Source organism: Catharus ustulatus, chromosome 6 (assembly GCF_009819885.2).
Source record: "Catharus ustulatus isolate bCatUst1 chromosome 6, bCatUst1.pri.v2, whole genome shotgun sequence".
NCBI classification, from domain to species: domain Eukaryota; kingdom Metazoa; phylum Chordata; class Aves; order Passeriformes; family Turdidae; genus Catharus; species Catharus ustulatus.
In genome coordinates this window covers 30,175,735-30,188,218 of record NC_046226.1, presented here as the reverse complement: position 1 = coordinate 30,188,218, position 12,484 = coordinate 30,175,735, and positions in this window count along the sequence as shown.

Here is a 12,484-nt window from a genome sequence, read left to right as displayed (position 1 = left end):
CTAAAGAGATAGCATAAGTTTCACTGTAGCAGTAATTTTTTTTTACCGTGAGTTAAAAAAGATACTGAAAGACCTTGATCTTAGCTTTTATACTGTACTGGGTACTTTAAGATGGCAGGATATTTGCTCCTGAAGAAAACAGCTTTTCCTGCAAGTCTTCCTATAAGACTCATGACTCAAACTAGCCTGCTTTTTTCTCATTAGAACTGCATTTAGAAATGGTAACAGAATGTATTGGTCTGAAAAACAGTGTGATCTTCTATGTTTCTCTCAACTGAAAGCAAACCTTTTCCTTTTTTTGAGAGAGAGAAATAGAACTTCAACAAGTCTAAATCGTGAATATATAATAAAGAATAATTTGCTGACTTTTTCTCCTAGAGATGCTTCAAACAGTTTCTGAGTGGTGCGAATGACTAAAACTGTAAGTTCAGTCTACACTGTTCTAAGTATGAACAAGGCCATTTGTGCAACATTGATATGCAAAGTAGGTGAGTAAAGTGTTGGGCCATAGAGAGGCCTAAGACTTTTATAATCGAGAGAAATAGCACCATTTTATCTGCCTTAAGCTGCTGTACTTTCATCAGAATTACTGGGTCCTGCTATGAATAAGATCTTTCAGCAGAGCTCTTTCTGACTTTGTAACAAAGTGGTGGCTGAAGAGATGAGGTGGGGAGATGGGTACAGACATCCACACACACAGACATACACATGGTTTAGTGAAAAGAGGGAAAGACATCAATACTCAAAATACATAGATACGGGGGCAGGGGAGGGAGGGAGGGTTGTGCTATTTTTTATTAGGGGATTTTTTTTTTTCACAGCAAGCTTAGTGGACTGATTACCCCATCAAGTTTTAATCTTGCGACTATAAATTCCCATATGTGCTAAGACACTGTTTTTGAGGACTTTGTATGCACACAAATTCTGTTTCTCTGATTTTTACTAAGCCTGCAGGAAAATGTTTTGTATACTTATTACGACACAAAATGTTGGCTTGTTCTAGCACCCCTTATGTTAAAGGCTGGAAAAATGTCTTTAAAAATGTAACCCAAAGTTTTAACTTTTAGTTTCTCTCCTTAACAGGTGTTAGAATATGTCTTGCATATCTTCTCTGCTTCCTTTTTTTTTCCAAAAAGTAATCTATGTCTTTTTATAGTTCTCTGTGTCCATAAAATTTTGTCTCCTGCCTACTTTTAAAAGTCTCTGTATATCAATTCCTTTAATTGCTTGAAAGTATGAACCAAATGGCTCTGTAAGACAAAAACTGATTTAGTAACTTTGTGCTGTACTCATTTCAAAACCAGTGATGGCAACAATACTAGTGAGCCTTTACAATGCACATGGCTAAGCTGCTATAAAGGCACCAGAGCTGATCTGCCTAAATAGATTTTAAAATGACATTGAGATCTTTTAAGCAGAGATTATTTAATTTTTTCCCTGTGAGTTTTACAGTTAGGTAATTCAGGAGCTGATTTGTTACAGCAGATAGCATGGGTGCATCTTTCCTCTTAGCGTTCAGAATTGTGACGAGTACTGGAAGGAGGATGTCTCCTGAGTATTAGAGAGGTAATCTGAAGCAGCTCTTCTTCTTCAAGGACATCCTGTTCAATCCATTATCTCCTGTCTCTGTGCAGAGTCTAGTCTATCAAAATACAGTGACTGAACAATAATTTTATTTCAAATACATGAGTGCATTGGTTTAATAAAAGATTTCTACTGCATGGTGTTATAGTTCTCTAAATGAACATTGAAATCCTAAAATACAGAAACTTTTCACGTGTCTTAGTTAAATCTTTGTTATTCCTTTCAGGATAGCTTTCCTGAAGCAAACCTAGTTTGTTCTATGTATTAAAGAAAAGCTGTTCTGAGATCTCTGAGTACTAACTGGCACTTATTATTTAAGTAACCTGCTTTTACTATTATAAATGTCTGGCATTGAGAATACATATTAAGAACACTTGACAATTTACTAATTTATGATCTTTTTACTTGTATTTTAATATTTCTGGCAAGGCAGCCTGTGTTGATGTATTAGACAAACATTCAAAATACAGACTTGAGATCTTGAAAGCTTCTTTTTTTCAACTTTCATCTGAACACTGAATATTTTTGACCTATTTTAAATTTTAATTTTAAAAAACAGACTGGGTACCTGTGAATTGAACTCATATGTTACATGCAAGTGCCCTTTTACTGATGATTCACTGCTCACAATTTCTTGGATTTGACTTCTGTGGGATTAATTCATGCAGGATTTGCCTGTGATTTCCTGCTTTTATCATTTTTTAGAGCACTGCCTGCTTTTTCACTACATCCCAAACAGTCTGGTTGTTCTGAGGCTCTTGGCACAGGTTATGTCACTGGCTATAGGTCTCCTTACCATTACCTTGGCTCTCCAGTTCACTTGCAATGTTTAAAAAACATTTGTTGAATATGTTTGCTCATCCTCCATTTCCTATTATAGGGCTATTTTATGACTGTATCAATCTTAAATCATTTCAAAATGCTGTTTGCATGAATTAACAGGGTTGATGAGACTTAACTGTCCACAGTACAACAGCATGGATTCAAAATAGGTCAGATTTCACATTTGCTTTTCCAAGCTTTCAGAAATTCTTGTCTGAATTATAAAGATCCCCAGTTCAGAATAAAACAATGGTTCAGAACAAAAAGACAAGCTGAGCTAAATGCCATGAATAAATTGACAGCTGCCCTGATCTAGTAACCTGTTAGGGCACATGTTCAAGTCAGGAGGCAAAGGTTAGGGCCAACTCCACCTCCTTCCTGGGATAAGCATATCCGTTAGATTTCTTGTGCCTTTATTTCCATATTTGTATGTTTTCTCACCCTTGTAAAGGTGTTAGCAAAGGGATGCTATGTTGTAGTCATACAACCTGCAATAACAAAAAGTTTAGACTGAGTGAGCAGCACACAGGAGTGTGAAAGTAATGTTGTAGTGGGAACCAGAATGAATGTGATCACAGACAGAAATTTGCATGAGCACAATCTGGAAAGCTTTTCTCCCAGCACACTGCCTGCAGCAGTCTCAGATCACAGAAGTCTATAATACATCTAGTAACATTAATGATACATTTTACAGCATGATTCATCCCTGATGATCCTGAAGTGCTTCACAGGTCCATCACATAAAATTTTCTTGGTCCATCACTGGGACAGCCACACACATGCTTGGGGCCTCCCTTGCCCAGCATGAGGGTAGTCAGGTATCAAGTTATACTGATAACTCTCCACAGTCCCCATGTAGGAGTAGTTGCTTTGGCAGAAGAAGCAGTTTTCAACCTCAAAAGAACATTACCTGGCAGCCAGTTACTACTTTTTGTTACTCATGAGAAGATGCATTCTACTTAAATTTTGCCATGATACAGGGGGAAAGTCTCTCTTCTGTGCACTGTTCCTGTCATCTTTCTGCAACTCCTGCTACTGGCAGCTGTTGACTGTACTGTCTTACCACAACATCCTTCATACATCACGTTATTGCCATACCCTCACTTCACAAGAAAGACATCGTTTGTCTGAGACATCATTTGTCCGAGCTAGAAGTTGAAGCTCTTGCATTAAGGGTGCAAGCATTGCTTCCCCTTCACTGATTCCCACGGGTCTGTTGGTAGCTGCCTTGGCATTAGTTTATTTTGTTGCTTATAAAAGACCAGAGGCCCAGAAGGAAGAAATACGTTACTCAGATGTAAGGTTTATCTCGTTGCAACAAAGTTCAGTCCTACTCCCACACATACCCAACCGTTCTGCAGCAAGACCCAGATACATGCAAATGTGGAGCCTTTTGTAACTGAAGCAAATTACCACAGCTCCAGAGCTGGATCTGTTAAAGTTCAAAGGAGGAAGTGTTAAAGGATATGAAATAATAGAAAGGAAACACAGACAAGTTACTGCCAAAGGAATGGTATTACTAGGAACTGGTGGGGAAGTCAAGCTAAAAAGGCAAACAACAGGTCTAGGGACCTAAGGGGTTTATTCTTTATTTATGGGATGTCTTTGAAGGAAAGGACCCTGGACTGCCTTCTCACTACTACTAGTTCTTACTATAAAAGATTAATGAAATAAGAACAAAGAGGAATAAATAGAGGTGCCAGGAAAGAGATCCAGAAGTGAACTATAAAATGCATCTCTCATTCCTTCAACAAGGTAAATGCTTTGACTACTCTCACAGCGTGCTTTGGTCTGGGTCTGAAGGTGAGGATGCCTGAAATGAGGGTAATATGTGAGAGAAGCCACCAGCTGTGCAGCATGTTAAGGGACATTTCTCCTGGGTACTGCCACAAGGAATGTGGTTAATAGGTCTTGACTGGAGAGCTGTAGCTCATAAATGTGCTTCTCATCTGTACTCCTTGATCAAGGTGCTACAGTGTACCAAGATGTTGATTCAGGACTCATCTTCATCGTTATGGCTACTGTATAAAACTAACTATTTAAATACTGAAAGTCTGAGTATCTCATATTGCAGCTCAAATTAGGCAAGCCAAATGTGATTCTCTTTATGCTACAGTCCCCAGTGCAGACAAAAAGCTTTCTCAGGTTGAGATCCTGCCACTCATGTAATTATTTAGAGAAAGACAGCTCCACTACTTCAACTCCAGTACTTCACAAGAGGAATGGAAACATTAGGAAAAGTTTTTTTCTTTGATGTAGAATATGCTGCCACTTTTTTGTTATTAAAATAGGAGCTAACTTTAAATAAATAAAATTTTGCCTGGAGGCTTCTGAAAACTAATGTTGTGTTTTGACAGTGTCATTTTTCTGATTCCTGAAAGCATTATGTGAGCTAGCTCAGGACTTCAGCATGATTTTTCTTCTATGCTACATACAGTGAATTAGCTTTTCAGCTCTGGATTTTGATTTCTCTCTCACACACAGGCAGTGTCGCATCACTGTGAAAGTTTCCTACCTGACAGCACACCCCAAAGTTGGGTTTTCCTGTTTTTAATGAACAGGTGGATCAACACCATGTAAAGGAAGCAAAAAAAAAAGGGTAAAGCAAAGTAGAGGCAGCCACCACTATTTCTTATTGGAAAAAAATGGATGGAAAACAATCATCTTTGAAAACAAACTAAGGAAATTAAGAAAGGTCACACAAAACCCCCACAAGATAGAATTTTTGTTTGAAAAACCCCACACTACCTTCACATGCAAATTGCACATAATGCTTTTTTAATTGAGTTTATAGGTTTACATTCCCCTTATTTCTGCTTTTCTTTAAAGGATATTGATGTAAAGATGGCATAGGATTTTGAGTACAAGCAGATAGATAGTCTTTAACTAACAGCTGACTTGAGACACCCCTGTTTTTGATGACAATTTATGGCCCTCTTTAAAAGAAAAAATAAAAAGTCATTTAGGTGTATGCTCAACTAGAAAACTCAAGTAATGTGTGCTTCATGAGAGAAAAAGGATTGCTAACAGCACCATGTGTCTTACAGCATAAAGTGCAACCCTAAAACTGCACGTTGCTGAGCATTCTTAATGTGCTGTGAGCAATTCCATACAGTGCATTTCAAACACTGAGTGCCCATCCTAATATGTACATATATCAGGGGTGCCTGCATTTTTTGCTACATGATTTCAAGAAACAAAAAGAGCTGGCCAAAGGACTTCTATTCCACCTTACAACTGTCAGACTATTTTATTTTCTATTTGAATGAAAGTAAAATACTTAAAATTGTTTCAGGATTGGGTTTTCTGGTGGTGTGTTTTTGTTTGGTTTTCTTGGGGTTTTTTGCTTGGTTGGTTTGGTTTGGGTTTTTTTTTTTTTTTCTCATGGTTGTATTTTTCCCCCAAAAAGAGGTACTTCTTTTCTATTGAAAAGGTCAGATTTTCTGTTCAGATTCCCCTTTTTTTCCCTGGAATTACCCTAAAGCATTGAACCATGGAAATTTTTCTGTTGCAGAACTTGTTGCAATTTATGTATTTTAAAATGTTTAGTTGGAATGCCTAATTCTAGTTAAAAGATTATTTTTAGCATACTTAGAGACACATTATTTCAAGTAAAAAATAAAAAATAACTTTGTGGTGTAAACAGAATCCAGAGGTGTGAGTAGAGTCCTCAGAAACAAGAACTCTTGCATTCTGATATTGACATTGAACCTTGCAGCAGTTACAAGTTATATATTTATAAGTGGCACACACTGTGGTAAAGGAGAACATTCCCAATGTTCTTTATGCCCATGGTTCACAAGGTAGTTTTGAGTCTGAGTGAGTTGTGACAGAGACTTTTTTAAAATACAACACTGAGAGTTTATCACTTGCTTTCTGGTCCACACAGCAGACGTCAGGATGGGTGGGGATGCTATTGCAGGTGCAGATTGGCCCAGGAGCCCAGAGCATAGCCCACGCTTGTCTCCTGTACAGCTGCAGGGTTACTCTTCAGATTCTGCCTGGATTCTTCCATCTCTGCACTACAGAGCAGTATGTAGCATGCGCATACTTTGTCTTTTAGGGCTACTCCTTCATTGTCATGGATTTCTCTGTATCCTCAAAACTAGAAAGCCCTGTGTTTAATACTACTGAGATTTTTAGATTGCTTCTTCCCAGAACCTGGGGAGTTAAGAACTGCCAACAGAGCAGGAGAATTGAGAAAATTGCTATTATCTCTTCTATCATCAGACATTATATGCCTTCAGTCCTCTTCATCTGTTACCAATGTGTTTCTTTTCTCTCCTTTATTTCCCCCTCTTTGGGTCCCTATTCCTCTTCTTTGATTTTATTTTCTTCTCTTGCTCCCTGGTAGTGACTTAACATGTTCAGTGTATGTTCAACAAAAGGAAAGATCCATGTGACCTCTTCTTTTGCATTCATGACTATGGACCTTAGAAATCCAAGTTAGGATGAAGATCATAAGCATAAGTGAGACAGCACACAGGAAAAAAAATGCTGAAACATGCACCTGGTCCCATTGGCATCAGATATATTTAGAAATACAAACTGCAAAGTTTCATAGATCCAAAGCAAGGTGAGAGCAAGCCTTACATTGTACCCAAGTGTCAGCTGCATCTCAACAATGTGACTCAGTAGTGAAATACCATCTGTTGCCTTTACCAAGCCCCACATACATCTTTCAAAATGTCCAAAGTGACTGGGAACACAATTTGTATTTTGACTGAGTGGAATTTGTATTCCCAAGTCATGTAAGGACCTTCGACAAAAAGATTCTTGGGAAGGTAATATTTTATGATCTGGTAGCTTGAACCAAAATTTCCGAAGTTTAGCAAAGCAGACTATATAAATAAACTATAAAGTCAAACTACAAAAGGTGTTAGAAAAACCCTCACTATCCCTTGTCTCTTTTACCCATGTGATGTGAGGCTTTAAAGGAGGTGCACCAAGAGTGCCACGCCACTTAGTCTCACTGTTGAAGCCCAACGCCTCTCCTAAAAATCTTCACCTTTGCCTGGCTGAATCTGCACCTTTGCGTGGTTGCTCTGGTGAAACGGCAGACCAGTCTTCGCAGAGAAGTGGAAGTGTGTGAGTGTGTAAGAGGAATTAGGGCATTGCCTCAAGAGCGCGCTTTGACGCTGGGCCTGCCCGCAGCGGCCGGCCCGTGCAGGTGCCCCCCGGCTCCGGCCCATCCCTGCGCTGCCCTCCGGGCTCCCGGGCCCAGCCTCGGGGCACCAGCCAGCCACAGCTCTGGACCTGTGTTTAACTGTAAGTCCCAGGTTTTTCCTAAGTACGCCACACGCTTTCAACTTAAAAATCCGCTTGGAAGCCTTTGTCGCCTTTCCCAGGCAGAGGCATCCCCGTCGCTGCAGCGGACACCAGCTGCCGGTGCTGACTGCAGTTTTTAATCTCGCACTCTGCCCTGAAATGGAAAGGCGGTAAAGGGGCGTCCGAGCGCGCCGCAAAGCAACTCTCGGCAGACTCCGAAGGGGCACAGAAAAGGGGCTTTCGTCTCTCCGCTTCCCCTCCCTCGTCCCTTCCCCGCTCCCGCCCGGCCCCGGCAGCTGCCGCCATTTAGCGGGCAATGCTGCCCCCGCCCGTCGGCGCCGCGCAACAGCACGGGGCTGCCCGCGGGCCGCCGCAGGGGCCGGGGCCGGGGTTGGGATTGGGGCCGGGATTTGGGGCCGGGGTTGGGGCCGGGATTTGTGGCCGGGACCGGGGATCGGGGCGCCCCGAAGCCCGAAGCTTCGCTTCCCTCTCTGCATTTGTACAGAAGCGGGGCAGAGTTATTACAGTTAGTAATTAATGGTAGTAAGTATGGTTCCTGATTGATGCATGAAATGTCATGGACAGCAAACACATACACAAAGACCCACCCCCCCTTACCACGCCATTTGCTGCTTTGCAAACTTAAGGGTTTATTTTAGTCAGTTTTGTGTTTACCTTTCGGACTTAGTACTATAAATACAAGAATTACATTCACAGCAAATACGGAGAGATACAAGTATAATGTGTCAACCAAGAGGGAGAGGGAATGAGGCTGCATCATGAATTGGTGCCAAAGGGAGAGTTAAAATGCAGGAAGAGAAGAGAAGTCTGCTCTGCTTTAGACTTTTCAAACCCCTTCTGTCGGCTGCTTTCTCATGCTGCAGTTCTTCCATATGCTCCCTACACCCACCAACACACCCACCTACACACACTCACAATTTACCAACATACTTCATGTCTTTGCTGAATTAAATTCCACACCATCATCCAAATAAAATAAAATAAACAGCTGTTTTCTTTCCACCAAAACCTAATGTTTTCTGACTTGCCACTTGCAAAGCATTTAAAAGAAGCAGGCTGCTGGAGATGCTTTTGTACTGGCACATGGTGATGCTGCACACAGGGCCAGGGCTGGACCTAGACACTCACCCGTGCTCTTAGAACCACTCCACTTAGGAAAGGGACCCTTCCCAGGAGGAAGGGTATAGAAGCTATGCAAACAAGAGCAAACTGCCCTGGTGGTCACTGAGATTCCAGAACATGCTTCAGTTGAGTCATCAGGCCTGATAAATAGAATATTCAAAGCAGCACAGACAGGCAGAAGACGGCGGAACCACATCATAGGTATTTATTTCACAGCCTCCCTTCCTGTGGGAGAAGTACACCTCCAAGAGGCTGGCTGGCATTTACGCTACCTGTGTCATTGTCTGTGTTAGCTCCTAACTGAATTTCCAGCTGAAATTTGAAAGCCCAGTGCACAAAACAAACAGTAGGAAGGCAGGACCTAGAAAGAGTCATCAACATGATCCTGTTGGCAGACATTCCTGTGGTTTGTCAGCCGTGGACCAATGTACATCTCTGGAGCCCAAAAGGGTTGAAAGCAAGACAACCAGCTCAAGTGGCCATCTCAGTATGACTCTTCTGTACCACTCCTTTCTGACTGCTCCAACATGGTTGTCCGAACAGCTCTGGCAGGAACTGCTCTCTCCGGTCATCAGTTGTGTTGGTCACAGCTGCAGGAGCAAGGCTGCTGCACTGTATAGGTAGAAAGCAGATAAAAGAACACTATCTAACTCAGAGCTGCCTTGTCATCTAGTAGAATCCAAAGACTGAGATTATATGCCTGGTTTATCCATAAAGCACATTGTGAGACACAGGTCACATTTTTTAAACCAGCTGTATCAATTTCCCAGAATGTTGTGTAGGTAGGCACATGCCAAGCCAGCAAGAGCAACTGAAGGACTCAGATGCCTTGCTCTCAGCTCAGTGCAATTCAGAAGTCATAGATAGTCATGAATACTCTCCTCATAATAAACACCCAAGCTAGGTTGGACCTGGCACAAAACTCAACTCAAAGAAGAAACAGTGCTCTCTTATTGTGCAGTACAGTTCACTGGGGTACAGGACAACCATAAACATAAATGCATTCAAAATGCATGTAAAACTTGCCGAAGGGTTTTGAATCAGTATTAGCTGTTGGCATCAATTCACTGAGCTAGTTAAGTTTCTGGTTCATGATGTAAGTTTTCATCTGTCCATCCAGTCTTGAGTGCTTTGCATCACTGCTGTTATTGGGTACCAACTTCTACACCTAGAGAGATGGAGTAGCAGTCAGTGGTACAGGATGGGATACAAAACAAGATATTTCACCTCCATCTCATCACACATCAACTCAGAACTGCCCTCTGATAAAAGCAGCTGAGGCACAGATTAACTGCAGCTGTAAGAAAAGTCTTTAGGCTTTCCTTCCCTCAAATATATTTCTTTTCTTCCTCTGCAGATGAGCTAAAGAGCACCAGGACTCGGGGGAAGCGCTGTTACAGGATATGTGAACTAAAATTTCTAAAAGTGACACATGTTGATGTATAGTTTTTGGTTCTAAGTCAGGCCACATGTCAGTGAACTGTAAGGACTAGAACCCAAAGAAATACCTGATCCTGTTGTTTGCCCTATACATCAAAACCTCTACTCAACCTTATAATGCCACTTCCCAGTTCATGAGAGAAATTATTTGCCTCAGATGTGCTTGCCCAACTACTTTTTATAGTTTATTTACAGAGCTGCACTGCTGATTCTCCATGTTGCTGCTATCAAGTAACTCTCCCAGAAGCCTTTGAGAAGGACAATAGAAAATAACTTACAACAACTAAACTAAGTAGGGGAAATTAGCTGTTTTAGTCCTTTGCTCTAGGGACAAAGATATTTGTTTTTTCTGTTTTCTTTTCCATCTCACTGGGGAGTGGGGAAAAATGAGTGAGCAGCTGTGTGGGTGCTTGACTGTTGGCTGGGGTCAACCGACCACAGCAACATTTACAAAATTTCACAAAGTCAGTCAAAATGCCTCAAATTCCTCCTTTTCATAACTTGTTCTGACAATCAAACAAGCTGCAGTATCTTCAGATCCTTGCGTTATCTTCTCAATTTTGGTTCTGTTATCCCTCTCATGTAAATCAGGCTGACATGACAGGCAGGGGAACTCTGCATTGCTTTGGCTACAGGAAGACTCAAGGAAAAGAAACCTGTTAGAATAGGTCTTCTGGGATGGACATTAATGTGTACTATTTGTGGAAGAAGCCTTGGAACATGGTGCCCCAGGCCTCTTACTTGAGACACCAGAAAAGTACCTAGTGAAAACTAACAGCAGGAAGCACTCTGCTTCAAGACTGATGACAATAAGGGATAAAAGAGAAAAGGAAAAAAACTCACAGCACTCCGTCTCTGTATTGGGAACCTGATTTTGGCAGCTCTGCAGGCTCAGAGTTCTGCTAAGACGTGTTCTCTGTTAATATTTTAATGAGCTGAGCAAATGACAGTCCCAGCTGAGTACTTGTCTTTGTTGCTGTTGCTAAGCAAAACAATGGTAAAAAAAGCTCCTTTTTCATCTTCTAAATCATAAAAACAACCGAACCATTCGTTTGATATGGGCAGAAATTCATTCTACCTCTATGCCAGCTCAACCCACACGCCTCAGTTCACTCTTTTGTGTTTTTCATACATACTTGCTCAATTTCTCTAACATGTGCCATGACACATCCCAGTTGGATTGTCCTGCACATCCTATATACCATTCAGGCCGCACAGAGTCCATTCAGTTTGTCCTGTTCATGTGGGCTCCAGCACAGTTTAATGCAGGTTTCTGTGTTCTGGATTGACTGAGTATCTTGCCGTGCTGGCTCATGCAATTTTAGCAATAGCGTAAGAGATGCTGGCATATTTTTGCGTTTTTGCTACCTTTCCTTCTCTGGTGTCTTCCTGCTTTCCTAAAAAAGCTTCCTGTTTTCTTTTCAAATTAAGAGATGTTTCCAGACTCCCTTTATTTATCAAATAACTTTTTGCATTCCTAATTCTTTCTTTCTTTTTCCTTTCTCTCTTACATTTTCTTTAGCTGTCTCTCTACATTCTCTTTAGCCATTTGAGTTTTCACTCATGGGTAGTTAAAAGAAGTTTTATTCTTGCATACATTTTGGTGGGGCCTGCTATCTACCCTGTTCTTCAATGGCTTGTCTTCGCAGAGCCTGTCTCATGATAAGAAAGTTTTATCTAATGCGATATTAAACCATTTTGTCTGTAACATGAGTAAGGAAATTCCTACTTAAAGTGTCAGTGAATGGTAATTATCCCTTTCTGATCAATGCTAATCTCTGATCCTGAACCCTGACCTGTAAGACACAGTCAACAAGCGTATTGGGGAGCTACAGATCCAGTTCCAGTTTGAATAATGAGGCAGAGCAAAACAAGCAAGTGATTATTAGCCCTCCATAGGCCATCAGTAATAGATTTCCACAAAAAGAAGGGAAATTTCTACCTCTTGGTGATACTACCTGACATAAGTGCCTTCGTGGCTGACAAAGATGCTGAAGAAAGAACAGTAAGTAGGAGAAAGTATTTTCAGTCATACTGAGTGTTTAGCTTTGATGAATCTTCCTTTGACTATGGAGTTCAACATTACGATTGTGCTACTCCCAGGTTTTTAATATAATGAGATTACTATAAAAACATGCCCATCAAAACAAACAAACTCTAACATAGCATCATTTTTCAAGTTCCAGTACAGCAGTATTTCCTTCATGACAGAGAACTCTGAGTACTC